The sequence below is a fragment of the Cavia porcellus genome, unplaced genomic scaffold (assembly GCF_034190915.1).
Source record: "Cavia porcellus strain 051 isolate PalLab524CR breed Dunkin Hartley unplaced genomic scaffold, mCavPor4.1 scaffold_28, whole genome shotgun sequence".
Taxonomy (NCBI): Eukaryota; Metazoa; Chordata; class Mammalia; order Rodentia; family Caviidae; genus Cavia; species Cavia porcellus.
Genome location: NW_026947511.1, coordinates 41,954,196 through 41,968,323, shown reverse-complemented (window position 1 = coordinate 41,968,323; position 14,128 = coordinate 41,954,196). Strand labels below are relative to the sequence as shown.

The 14,128-nt window shown below is 53.2% G+C and overlaps 1 protein-coding gene and 1 long non-coding RNA gene across 3 annotated transcripts in view; one reads left to right on the top strand and one right to left on the bottom strand.

Annotated features, from left to right (window-relative positions):
- The window catches only part of Lrfn2 (leucine rich repeat and fibronectin type III domain containing 2), a 142,431-nt gene extending 138,168 nt beyond the window's left edge, over nucleotides 1-4,263 (bottom strand). The window contains exon 1 of one of the 2 annotated variants that reach the window (XM_003473662.5): nucleotides 3,606-4,263. The gene's annotated coding sequence lies outside the window, so the exon portion shown is untranslated. The remainder of the gene's footprint in view (nucleotides 1-3,605) is intronic. The other variant, XM_063238930.1, reaches the window with a different exon arrangement.
- A 478-nt stretch (nucleotides 4,264-4,741) lies between these two features.
- Nucleotides 4,742-13,448, top strand: LOC134473693 (uncharacterized). Its single transcript, XR_010044082.1, has 3 exons — nucleotides 4,742-4,962; nucleotides 5,657-11,174; nucleotides 13,423-13,448. It is a non-coding gene; the product is annotated as an uncharacterized LOC134473693 (long non-coding RNA).
- The last annotated feature ends 680 nt before the right edge of the window (nucleotides 13,449-14,128 follow it).

Here is a 14,128-nt window from a genome sequence, read left to right as displayed (position 1 = left end):
GCAAACTCTGAGGTCACCTCCCCAGCCAGGCCAGCAGGAGATTCAGGGGGTCGACCCACTCCAGGGCCCCTGTGCCTCACCTGGGGGCAGCAGTCAGTGCCAAGGAGCTAAGAATGTGGGCCTTGGAGTCAGGAGGACACATGCTGAGTGACAGCGGGGACACTTCAACTTATCTGAACCTCAGTTTTTCATTTGTAAAGTGGGTTAATGACTGGCAGAATTCGCTGAGAAGTTAAGGAGGAACTCTTAGCACTCTGTCCTGCCACAAAGAACGATCAGGAAATGGTTTGAAGGAGCTAGCACTGACAGCCTAAGACATTTCTCAGAACATCTGTCCTATTTCTGTCCCCCCAAAACCCTCCAAATTCCCAGGAACCTCTGAAAATTTAGGAGAAAACAAAGCATTCGATTGGCTTACATGGGCTTTGACTTTTCCTGATGTCCTCACCTCCTCCAAGAAGCCCTCCAGATTACCTCCATCATGACTGCTCCCTGACCCTCTCTTCAGAGTTGGTTTCCTGACACCTGCCAAGGACCTATTTGGGGGAGTGCCTGTTATGGTTGACCGCCTTCTCTCCCTTGTTCTAGCTGATTCATTCATCAGCTAAAGCCACCTCTGAGTCTGAGCCCCTCTCCCAGACTGAGTGTGCCTACCGGCCCCCAGCGTCACGGACTGACCAGGCCCACTAACAGGCGTGCCCAGACCTTAGGAAGGGCTGGATCCTCTCCTGCAGCCTGGGCCCGGTTCCCGCCATCCCTGGTAGGTTACCCAGCTGGGAGTGGGGGCAGAGTCAAGGCACCGAGGACAGGGTGGGCTGGATGTGCATTTCACACCCAGGCCTGGGGCAGGGCAGGGTAATACATGACACTTGTTAAACACAGAGCCTCCAGGACTTTGTAGCAAACTCCAAAGCAGCAGAGAGAGGGAGAGAAGCAGCCCACAAGCCCCAGAGGCGAAAGGGAGCTTCCACTATCAACTCCTGAAGTTTTCTAGCTTTCTAGGGCTTTCCTGGATGCTTTCCGCGGCGGCATTTCCAGTACCTCATCCCAGCAGATGGACACACCGAGGCTCGAGTGTCTGACACAGTTGTGGCAGAGCCAGAAATCAAACCCCAGTTGGATTCTATTATGTGACAAAATGATCCCTTCAGTAAGTTGGACCCTAAACTGTACCTCTACCCAAAGCGGGAAAAAAGCACAGGAACCACCCAACCCCGCATGGCCATCTCAGGTGGCGCTTTGCTCTGTGTCTCTGCTTTCTGGTCTGGCCTCCCCTTTTGGGCTGTGGCTTCCTAGACAACAATTAAGTGGGCGCTTCCTGAAAGCAGCTTTCCCTGCAGCTTCACTTCCCCGCTGCACAGACCCCAGGCCAAGAAGCTGCTCCCCCCCCCCCACCCCAACCACAGAAGCAGATCTGCTCCTCCCCGCAGGCTGGAGAGGCTGGGCACATGGAGGCCAGACCCTGCCTCTGTGATTTTACTTTGGAGCTGGAGCAGGGATAAGAAAAGAGGTTTTTCCCTGTAGCCAAACCAGAGCTTAGGGGGACCAGAAGGCTGCCTAGTTTAACCAGGATCCCTGTCCTCATCTGCATTTCCCGTCCATTTTCCTCCTCTCCTCTTCCTCCTCCTCCTCCTCTTTAGCCAGGCTCCTGGAAGGTCCCTCACCCTCCCAAAGACCAGACTCCCAGCTTTTCACATTTCTGAGCCTGCAAAGAGTCTGCGCTTGAAAGAAGGGAGCCTGAGCCCCAGCCTCCCTCCACCTGGCCTCCTCCTTCTCCTCCTCCTTCTCCTCGCTCCCCCCTTCTCCTCATAGCAGGTGCCCAGTCTTTGGGCCACAGAGGCAGCGGAGCCCATCTCCAGAGAAGCAGTGCCAGAGGCCAAAACAGAAATGCCAAGTTCCCGTTCCCCAGAAGGAGGGCAGGAAGACAAGTAATTACATTCCTGGGCAGGAATTAGACCAGAAACTCTAAATTGAGGGCTGGGCAGGGGGCCGGGGCAGAAGCTCAGTGGCATGAGGAGGGGAGAAATAGAGCTGTGCACTCCCAGCCCAGCAGAAGGGAAAGCCAGGAAGGGAGCCAGTCAGCAGAGGGCCCCTGCAGCTGGCCGGTCAAGGATGCAGAAGGCTCTAAGCGCAGTCTGTCAGGAGCTTCAGAAGCGGTCTGCATGATCCAGACCCCTTCATGGACCCCACAGACATGTCTGGCTGCCTTCAGGCTGCACTGTATCAGGCTCCTTACAAAGGGTGGCTACTGGCCCAGGGCACAGCCCCACCAGCAGCTCCTTGCCTCCCCATTAGGGAGCAGCCTGCCTGCTTGGCTTCCAACCACAAGCTCCACACAGCCCTCCTCTAGTACAACAGCCCACCAGGAACCTCTCCTATCAGTGCCTGGAAACTTCACAGCCTGGAGCTGGCCGTTTCCTCCCCACTAAGGGGGTCCATTTCCTGATGCTGCTCCTTCCCCCAGCCCTACAAGGCCATCAGGCCATAGATGCCACAACTGCCCCCCCCCAGACACCCCATTGTGGGCAGGGCAGAGGGTCAGCACCAGCATCCACAGCCATGCCTCTTAACTCTAGTTCCCACAAGCGCCCTCTCCCTGCAGGTGTCTTTCCGACTGTCAGTCCCTGGTCTGTCTGCAGCTGTCTCTGGCTGCACTTGACAAGGGTCTGACTGGGTCCCTCTGCGGTCTCTGCTCAGGCAGGCTCTCTCTTCTGTCTTTCTCCAGCTCTGGCTTTCCAGGCTGCTCTCCTCAGAACTCACTGCCAGGGTCCTTTGTAATGAGCTGCCGGGAAGATGGGCAAGACACTCCCTCCAACGACTGTGCCAGCAAGGCACCGTCTTCCTCCTCCCTGGAGCTGTCCAGAGCTCTGGTCTTCCCTGCCCAGGCTAGCCCCAGAAGGAGGGCAGGGCTGGGCGGCAGACACAGACCTACCCACCAGGGCACGGCTAATGCCAGTTTGCATATTGCTTCATCATGCCATCCCAGTGCCCCACACTGCACACACACACACACACACACACACACACACACACACACACACACACACAGTCCTCCCTTGATCTCCCTGCCCGCAGCCCCAGGCCCAGACAGGAGCCTAGGGCAGACCTACCTGCCTCCCCAAACTAAAACCATGCCTCCCTGCCCTCTATTGGCGCTGCTTGGACCCTTCAGCGTGTGGCTCTCCCCCACCCCACCCAGCCCTCGAGCTCGGGGAGCCCACGGCGTCCCCACCCAGCCCCAGTCATGGCTCTGGCCAGGCCTAGAGAGTGCCCAGATGCAACAGAGTGGTCTGGCGGCAAAGTTCTCCCGCCGCTTTCCACGGTGCCATTTGCCCGTGGCTCTCGGTCTCTCCCTGCGCTCCCTGGCCCCGCGCAGCCCGCCAGGCGAGCGTCACCTCCGCTATGGGAAAAACAAGAAACGTCTCGCGATAAGGATGGGTGCACCGAGAAAGGAGTATCCGCGCGAGTACCCGAGACCAAGGGAGTCCTCAAGTGAAAAGAGAAAGGCTGCAAAGTTCCCGTTCCCTCGGGCGCGTTCCGCTCCGCACGACACCTAGGACCGCGGAGACCCGGAGGCGGCGACAGCGACGGCGACGACCACTCACCTGGGCAGGGCAGCATCTACCCCTGGCTGGGAGGCTCCGAGGCCGGCTCTGCGGGGCGCCCGGGCTCCCCGGCTCGGCCGCGCATCCTTCCCCGCCCAAGTCGGGCTCCAGCTAAGCCCTCGGGCTCTGGCGACTGCGGGCAGATGGTGGCCTCGGACGTCCACGCGGCGAGAGCCCTGAGCGGCTTATTCGGATATATCCATGGCATTTAGCACGAAGAAGGGGAGGGGGAAGCACAACTTGTTCGCCTCTCCTCCAGATTAAAAAAAGAAAAAGAAAAAAAGAAACGAGAATCCCTTCTCAGGAAGATGCCGGTAGGATTTTTCGGAGCGCAGAAGCCTGGGCATTCCCAGGAACCTCGGGGATCTTGAAATGTGGGGTGTCTTCAAGTTCAGACGAGCCTGCCGGTATGTGTGTGTGTGCGTGCGCGCGTGTGTGCGTGTGCCAGGCACTCACACCCACAGGCACACACAAACACACTCCCCCGCACTCCCCGTGTGCACACTGCCCCCACGCGTGCGCGCGTCCTGTCTCGCGCGCGCGCACACACACACATGCACGCACGCACACACACGCGGCGGTCACAGGCACAGATCCGGGAGGGAGCCGGTCGGCTGCGGAGGCAGCGTGGCCAAGGGAGAAGCCAGTGAGTGGCCCAGGAGCCGGAACCCGCGGCCGAGCGCGCGGTCCCCGCCGGCTCCCGGCGCCGCAGCCCCCAGCGGCCGCCCGCGGAGCTGCAAGACTCGGAGCCCGGAACCCGGAGCCGGGGAGGGGGTGCCGCCGAGCGCGCTCCTCCTTTCCGCGGCAAGGCTTGGGCCGCGAGCTCCAGGGGACCCTGATCCCGGAGGCTCTGGCGCGGAGACCCGCACGGTGGCACCGGAAGGGGCCGTAGAGCGTTCGGCGAGCGGACCCTGAGGCCTGGGGACTGGGGGGGGGGGGTGGTCTGGGGACGCCGGCAGCCGCTAGGCAGGGTGGTCCAGGCAGCCCGAGCTGCGTCGCTGCGGCGGGATCCGGGGCTGCCGCCTCACGTGCTGTGCAGGGCGAGCCGGGCAGCCGCGAGCTCGCCGCCTGCCGGAGGAAAACCCGGCCACTCTGGCCCTGGGCGGGGGGGGGGGGGGGGGGCTGGGAGGATCGCGCCTACCCAGCCGGGGGCGCCAGGCTCGGATTCCGGCACCCTAGCTTGCGACCTACGACCCAGGGGCGTCTGGTGCACGCGCACACTGACTTTCTGCAGATGGGTTTGCTCAAACCACGAATCCTTACAACTCTGCGCTCCTTGGATCTTCCCAGCGACCCTCGTGTAACATAATTGGGAACTGAGACCCTGCAGAATAAAGCGACTTGCCCAAAACACGTGGTAGGTGGTGGAGCCCTCACTCAAAGCAGACCCGGGGTGTGACCAGGGCCCCCTCCTCTGGTTATCCTCTCAGACACAGGCTGGGAGAAGCAGCGATGGGCTCTTCCTTCCCGGGGTCTCCAGGGGAGAGGAGCTGATATCTTTCCAGGAAATTAATTGTTGAGGGACCCCAGCTGGGGAGTCCAGGGGCGGGGAGACTGTCTCAGTGCATCTCTTCTCTCCTAGTGGCGAATGTGTCCCATGCACCTGTCCCGGTTACCCACAGGGAGGCACATGTGGCATGTGGATGTGTGTCTGAGGCCAGGATTGGCGCTCCTGGATCCAGGGGAACCCAAGGCCCTGTCTCTTGTCTGGCTGTGCACACAGCCCTGTTCATATCTGCAGAAGCCCAGGCAGGGCGCCATGTGCTGGTCACCCTCCCCAGACGCACCCAGGGAGCTTGAAGGCATGCTTCCCGGCAGTCACCCTGAAAAGTATAGGGATGGGGGGAGAAAGCAGGCCAGGGTGATGTTCTGGAGTTTCAGGAGGGGCTGGGCCCGGGGAGAAGAAAGCCAAATGCGAAAAAACCAGCAGAAATAGGGCGTGGGGTGGAAGGAAGGAAGGAAACAGGAGGAGGAAGGGGAAGGGAGGGAGGAGGGGGAGGTGATTCCCACAGTGTTTTCCTCCTGGCTGAACTCTGGTTTGCATACTCTAGGTGGGGCTCCGGGAGAGGAGGGAAGAGCTCCAGCCCACTCAGGTCTCCGCATCCCCCTCCAAGGGCTCAGGCAGCAGCTGGGTTATCACTGTGCCCTGCAGTCACCCAGGAGAGGCCAGAAGGAGTGATGCGGACAGGGCCAAGCCAGCCCCAGATCAGAAAAAACGAGCTGTTCTGGGAAGCCAATAAAGCATTAGAATGATGTGAAGGAGGAAAAAGGCACCCCGAGAAGAGTCGGGAAGCTCTGAGGATTTCCGGCTTACTTTTTCAGTTACACCTGCCTCAGCATAAACTGAGCACCGAGCTACAAGTCAGGTGGTCAAGTGGCTTTGTAAGGACAGATGTGATGAGTCTCTTCCCTCCAAAGGGGTCAGATGTGTGCTTCCTAAGAGCCTTTGCAGTTCTGGGGAGCCCTGAGCAACCCTAGTAATGTTGGGAAGCCAAGAAAAAAAAACATTGTACAACCACTTGTATCATGGGAAATTCTCATGTGATCTTGGATCACAGAAAAATGGATAATGGTGGGTTTCCTGGTTCCTTGAGCAAGCCCAGAAGGTCTGGGTAGGACACTATGATACCTGCCTGCTTTACTGGGCTCTGATCATAGAGATGAGCCAGGGCTCCCCAAAGAGGCCCTGCCATTGTTCCATGCAGGGAGAAAGAAAAAGCCACCGCCCACGGTGGGATCTGGATGCTTCACCTTCATCCTTCTGAACCACCCTGTGATGGGCATCTTGGTGCCTAGGTCTTTGCCCATGCTTTGTTTCTTTACCCAGGCAGGACCCCCTGAAGGAATCCCTGGGCAAAGCTGTGAACATTTCCAAGCCTCCTTGTGCCTCTGTCTGTTTCCAGCTGGAGCCAAGACTTGAGGTGAAGGGTGGAGGAACGATTCCCCAGGGAGCTGCAGCAGGAGCTGGAGGGTATTTCCATGGGCCCTGTCTTGTGTCATCTGCACAGTGGACTGTGCACACATGAAGGCCACCCTCCACCCCTCAACATGACCCAAAACCCTAGTGCAAAGAATATTACCCCTCAACATGATCCCAGAACCTTAGTGCAAAGAGCATTCTAGCTACCCCCTGCTTCCCTTAAAGCCACCTGCTCTCTGGGTCACCCTTATCCAGTCAGTTGTCTGCATCCATTGGCTGCTGGCTAGAGCAGAAGCACTGGTCCCCTGGTGTGCAGCGGGGCATATGGCTGGCTCCCAGCACCTGCTTGCTGAGTGGAACCTCAGCGTCTGATAGGGAAGTCCACAGGAGGGGCTGGAAGGAGAGACCACTCAGCCTGAGAAGAAGGCTGAGTTGGCCTGGGCCTTGGTGTCCTTCGGAGAGACCACGATGCAAAGGACAAAGGCACACCTCTCTTTGCTGTGTCACTGAGTGTGAAAAAGACAGGAAACTGCCTTAAAATGCAATGTCATTTTAGACATTGACACGGGATTGGTTACCTGAGACGGTAGAATCACAGAGTGGATGCTATTAAACCTGCTCCATTAAAGGAGAGGTGCGATCACAGTCCTGGGGGGCCGCTGGATGTTTCTTACAACTTCCCTCATCATGGCAGTCTTGGGAATGGCTGTGGGGCGGGGTAATGATCGAGGCCCTGGAACTCTGTCACTGGAGGCCCTGGGAGCTCCTTCCATGGTGTCTACTGCATGACCCAGAGCTGTCCCTGGGTTCTCCCCATTCATTCAACTTTCTCCAGCCAGACACTCAGCCTGTCCGGGTTTGCCCCTAGGCCTGGAGGCCATGGTGTGGCAGTAGCGGCAGCAGCCTGTGACCCAGAACCAGGCGGTTCCTGCAGTTAGTTCCACAGGGTTCTCCTCCCTTCCTCCTTCCCAAAGGCTAGAGTAAGAGTCGACCAAACAAACTCCTATTAGTATGCATATGTATTCCCACATTCCTTAACAGAATGACTAACACCACCTACAGCCATTAGCTGAGTTTGTTTTCTAAATCCAGTTTACTTTCTGTCATCCAGCCCTGTTTACCACTTCCCGTCCCCCTCCCTCCTTCCCAGCCTTCTATCCATTCCCAGGGGGCAGGTTCCTGAGGCACGCAGGGCTCAGACCCTCCTGGCCACCAAAGTCAGGCACCAGAGAACTTGTGACTGAGCATCTTCCCTGCGGGGCCTACCACTTTGATACAAGATAGAAGGCACAAAAGGAGACTGAAGAGACCCACACCAGTGCTGGCTCTGGGGCCTGCAGGCTATAGAGCACTCCCAGACAAGCATGTTAGTTCACCCCCCTGTAATCCCAGCACTCTTCGAGGCTGGGGCTGCAGGATCTCACGTTCAGGCCCAGTCTGGGCAGTTTAGCAATTCAGTAAGACCCTGTCTCAAAAAATAAAATAAAAATAAAAAGGGCTGAGGGTGTAATTCAGTGGGAAGGCCCTGGGTTCAATCGCCAGTACTTAAAAAAAATTCCCAATGTTTCCCTACTGATTGGGCACAACAATCACACAGATCATGATCCCCATTTTTCAACAAAAACACCGAGTCCCTGACTGATAACACGCCAGCTCTGAGAGCTTGGAGATGTTGACTGATGATGCTGGATTACAAATCGAGTCTTCAGACCCCGCATCTCTGGTTCCTTCTGCGGCTGAGGCAGCCCCTCTTATTCTAAGTGGCAGATGGCCTAGGGCAGCCTGGTACACCCTCAGCTGGGGGCAGAGCAAGGCTGGGGGAACACAGCTGGCTTCACATAGGCTCTCCAGCCCTCAAGGACCACAAGGACCTGGGCACACTTAGGAGATTCTGGAATTTAGTGGTGTGGTGGAATGAACAGCAATGAAAAAGATATGGATAGAGAACCCGATTCCTAGTGTGACCTTGGGCAACTGTCCCTTTGTCTGGGCCTCAGTTTCCCGGCCTCTAAAATCACACAATCAAGACTAACTGGCCTCTTGGAGCCAATCAAAAGCAAGAGCCATTCAAAGCAGAAAACAGTAGATGACAGAGACTTCCCTGGTGTTCTGTCACCTACCAGGGAATCCCCAAATTTGAAGGCTGATATTGAACCAGGATCTCACAAAGTGGGCTGTTGCAAGTGTGTGGCAGATCAGGGCAGGACCACAGCTCATTGCTGGGGCCTTGTCCCCTCTACCCTGAAGCCCACACCTCTCTTGGCAATAGCAAGAGTGCAGGGACCGTGTGACAGCTTCTCTCTGCCCTGGATGGCAACTGTTCAATTTAATTCTCATAAAAACCCAGTCAGGGCCTAGTATTATCCCCATTTTACAGATACGGCAACCAAGACCCAGGCAAGCTACATAAGCTGGGTCAGGGAGGTGGGAGGGAGCAGGTCTATAGTTCTAACCCTGACATGCCAACTCCAGTGCTAGAACGGGTTGTTTGGGCAGTGCATTTGTTTAGAGAGGATTAATAGGAGCAAAATCACCATCTAAGGAGAATTAATAGAGGAAAATCACCATCTCTGCCCCAATATGGCCAGAGCAAACCCTCCTTTTTCCTACTGGCTCCTGTTTCCTTCCGTCACCGCTCCCTGCCTCCTTTATGCATTGTTTGGAACATACAGTCATAAGTGTGCGGTTTGTTTTATAATCCAGTCGACTGTGGAAGCGCAGCCATTGTCATTTATGTCCCTGCCTCAGCACCGTTCACCCGAGAGATTTATCGAGGTACGAATTGACTGACTACAAGATTCTTTCCATTCCTTAATCAAGTCCTTGGCTCCTCTTTCAAAGAGACTTGGAGAATGGAGCAGAAACCAACCTATGCCTGTCCTGAGCGGGACAATAATTCAATTTAATCTAATAAAACTGCCTTTGTGGCTCCACATGAAAACTACAGAGAAGGATTAAGGGAAGAATCAGCCATGGCCCCATCCTGCACTCTGGCTGCCCTGACCAGCCAAGTACCCAGATAATTGCCGTATAGAATCACAGGGTAAAAACAGAAAGTGTGGGAGACATTGTGTATTTACAGAATAGAGATCATCTCAAAGCAGATAAGTCAGATAAGACTTCAAGGGCAGGATGACAGATAAAAGATGAATAACACTTGAAGGATGATAGTGTTTTGACTGGGAAACAGATGAGAGGAACTGGCAGGAGCGGCGGGGTAAGAGTGTGGGTGGAAGGAAAGAAGAAGGACAGTAAAATGGGTTTAGGACCGTGGAGAGTTTCCTGCGTGACCAAATCACAGGGCAGGAGATGGCCTGGTGGCTGGGATGTGGGCTCAGGGGTCAGATTTGGAGTTAAATTCAACACCCCCCCCCATCCAGAAGGAAAGTTCTTGGGAACGTTATAAAATCTTTGTCTCCATTTGTTCCTCAGCCAAGTGGGAATAATGACAGTGACCTTCGTGGGATGGATGAGAGGCGTCTAAAGAGAGTCCTCCCAGCCAAGTACGGTAGTGCTCACCTGTAATCCCAGCGCTTCTGTTCTTTTATAGTTGTTTTTCTGCAATCATGACTGGGTGTGCTGGGGAATAAGCACACAGTAGGCTGGCTCTACGTCAAACACAGAGATGATGGGTCCAGATCCCTTCCTACAGACCCCTGAGAAGCACTGCAGGGTTTTGAACTGATCTGCATGGGGACTACCAGGGAAGGAACCAAAGAAAGGAAATCAGTTGTGATGGTTTGGATAAATGTCCCCCAGATGTATGTGCATTCAGGGATTCCTCATGGGCATGTGATGCTATCAGGAGGTTGTGGAGATTTTAGAGGTGGAGCCCTAGTGGGAGGTCAGTGAGGCCTGTGTCCTGGAATGGGAATCTGAGCCCGTGGTCTCTTCCTCTTCTTATTCTGCTTCCTCTTCTTCTTCTCCTAACCATGAGGTGAGTATTTTTGCCTCTTATTGCTGCCATGATGAGCTGACTTACCACTGACTCAAAATCAATGGGCCTGTGGGCTGAAACCTCTAAAACTGTGAGCCAAAATAAACTTTTTCTCTCTATAAGCTGATTGCTTCAGATGTTTGTTACAGTAACAGAAAACTGACTAACAGTAGTTATAAATTTACTGAGAGAGTTTCCAGCTAAGGGGAGAGAAGAGGTCAGTCCAATAGTAACAGTAGAAATTGATGTGAGAAATGGAATAGAGAGGACTCTGGAGATGACCAGATTGGAGTCAGCATGAAGAATGGTTGGTATCCTTGGGAAAGACTGAAAGATGAGAGAGAGCAGGAGAGGAGGTGGGGGTGATGGATTTCATATGGGATGTGGGGTACTGAGAACTTGGCGACACCCAGATCATCTTATCTGGGACAAGAGTAAACAGATAGGTGGAGGAAATGGTTAGCCGTAGAACGGAGGTGAAGGTCATGAGAATGGAGGAAATCCCCAGGGGACAAAGTGTAGGGTGAGAGAGAGGTGGGGTTAGGGACCTACACTTACTCATCTGTACTCCACACAGGGTCCTGCTGTAGTCCTCACACCTGTTGACAGGAGTCTTTTCCTCCTGCTTTGGAGAGATCAGTTGGCCCCTACTGATGGACAAAGAGACATAGTACCATAAGGTTAAGGTCTCACTGCAAGTGAGAGAAGACAGGTAAGGAGACAAAGATGCTCACAAAGGAACTGAGGAAGTGCAGGGTTTGGAGCTTAGCTTCCCAAAGATTCCATGCTGGAGCTCACAAGCAGTATTGCATGTGCATAGAGGGTAAGTAGACAGTTGCCCGTCACCGGAGGTGGTACCGATGTACGGAACAACAAGCCTGACACCTCCAGTCAGAGCAGAAACTCCCTGCTGCCCCAAACTCCTGTGTTTCACTGTTGCATAGTGTGAAGGTCCATCTTGAGGTCTCAGAGTAAGGAACTGGGCAGCCGTGGAAGGAATCACAAAGTGTACTCAGGCAGTGGTACAGTTAGTTCTGTGGTTTGATCACCCGTTTGTCTAAATGGTGTGCCTGGCCCAACCCGTGGCCACTCACAGCATACTTGTGAGCCACCCCAGCTAAAGCTCCAGCTCAGAAGCTGGTTAAACAGTGAGCTTGAGGAACAGGAGGACGGTTGGAGAGCTGCCTGGCACGGTAATCCAAAGGTCATCGCTGGCCTTTAAGAGAGCAATTTCTGCAGCATGATGGGTGTGAGAGCCAGATTGCTAGTGGCTGGGACTGTGTGGGAGGTGAGGAAGTAGAGGCGGTGAATGTATAATACTTTTTTGAGAAGTTTAGCTGTGAAAGGTGGGATGGGAACTCTGAAGAAATCGAAGTGAAGGGAAGACTTTCCTGGGGGTGGGAATCTTGGGAGTAAGACAGAGCAAAGCAGCCAGTGGAGAGAGAGAGAGAGAAAGGGAGGGGTCTTCCCATGCTCTGAGAGGGCAGGAAGGGACTCCAGGAAGGAGAAGGGGCCCTTCTTCCTCAGTCACTAGCGGAAATGGACAAGGATACGGAGATAATGCAGGTACAAGGGGAATAGGGTGTGGACTTCATAAGCTGAAAGAGACAAGTAGCGGAAGTTGGATTTGGGGGTGAGGAATGTTGGGGTGGCTCCTTGGAGAGGAGGGTGGCAGAGTTCAGAGGACAGGCCCCAAGGGTTCAGACAGAAGAGGGACCCACTGCTCACATTTTGTGTGGCGAGAGCTCTGTGGGGTTATTGAGACTTGTCCTTGTATTGGCCAGTCTAGGGCCAACAGAAAGAACTAAAGGATGTGTGCTGGGTGGTTTGGGGTTCATCAGGAGGTAGTGGGGTTACATGAACTGTAAGCAATCACAAACGTAAGTTGTGGGTTCCTGATTGAAAAGGACAGAGAGTATAGGCAAGGATTACTAGACAGGGCATCAGTGGTCTTGTTCTAAAGGTAACGTAGGAGTTCAGTAGACACAGAGGAATAAATAGACAGAGATGGAGAAATAACAATTTGTAGCCAGAGCTGAGGAAAACATGGAGCCCAACCTTTGAGGGTTGTGTTTGATGCTGTGTGTTGTCTAGAGGCCAATTATGGCCCTTTTGTAGTCTCCCCTGCACTTCATGGACTTAAATGATTGATAAACGTCTTTCCACAACTTTATTTCTTTATTTAATTGCACATATTTATGGGTAGAGTGTAATAACTCCAAATATGTATACAACATGTAGTAATCAAATCAGGGTAATTAGCACTAGTGACTCTAAATATTTTTCATTTCTTCATTTTGGGAGCCTTCAAACTTTACTCTTATAATTCTTTATAGGATATTTCCCTATATTTTGTAAAGTACTTCATAAACTTCTTTATAAATTATGCTCAACTTCCAGTTCTCTAGGCTGAGGAAACTGGAGACCAATATCTGAAAGCAATGGAGAAGACCTCCAAAAAAGGAAGCACTTCTTTTTTCTTTCCCTTTTTATTCTTTCCAAGCTACAAGCCTATTGGTTGGTGCCGCCCACATCTGGGCAGGGGGCCAAGTCTTCCTTCTCAGTTTGCTGGTTTACATGTCAATCATCCATAGACACACCCAGAATTTACTAATCTGATAGGTGATTCTTACTCAAGTCAAGGTAACACACCACAATTCACCATCACACCTCCTATCTGACGCACTTGGATGCTCCTCAAGGGCCTGCTAATTGGAACAGTAATGTGACAGGAGAAGGAGGCCATTGATGCTTGCTCTGGTAGAGGAAGTCACAGTATCAAGGGTGCTTTCTCCTGGGATTTTGCCCAGTTTCTACAAAGAATGTGCTTATGTTAGGGATTGTCAGAACCCGGTATGTGGGTTATGCTTTTGCTTTTTCAGCTCTATAGACAGTAATGGCACCCTGATGTCTCCAACAACTGGATAACAGCTCTTTCTCTTTTGTTTTTCATGATCCAGCCAACGTGGATCGTGATGCAATTTCTGTAAGTTAAATTCCCTGTCTGAAATATATGGGATGATTTCTGGTTTCCAGATGCAACACTTTTACCTGATAGCAGAGCTCAGGATGTGACGGGGTCTTTGAATGGAAAGAGTGAGGTAGAAATGAAGACCTTGGGGCGGGGAGAATCACAATTAGAGAGTTAACACTGAAAAGGTTGAAAGTCCTGAGGATGCTTTGGTGGAGGTGAGAACACTCACACTTCATCAGAGTCTGGGTCCTCTTGCAATACTGAGCATTTCCCCCAAATATTCCACCCAAGTTTTCCTTCAACCAGAGCATCTTCCTTCTCCCTTAAGTTAACATCCACTTCTGTACTCTTCTGGCTGCTCCATGATCAGAATGGCCTGCTTGTCGACCACTTCCCCCAACACTTCTTCCTGAACTAGACCCTTTGCACAGCTCTCCTCCTTCCTCCAGTTCCCAGGAGTGGATATTGTGGCATTTGTAACATCTCATTGCTTCTTAAAAGAGTTTCTTAATCCAGAGCTTATGGATATCCTAAAGGGAGCTAGGACACACCCAGAACATACAGGCAAACCTACATGTATGTGCATATATGTATTTTTAAGGGACGGGCTATCCTATTTCTCACATTTTCAAAGGAATTCTTTATTCCTTCACTGGTTTAGGTGTGAGGTAAAGAATAATCATGAATAGGGT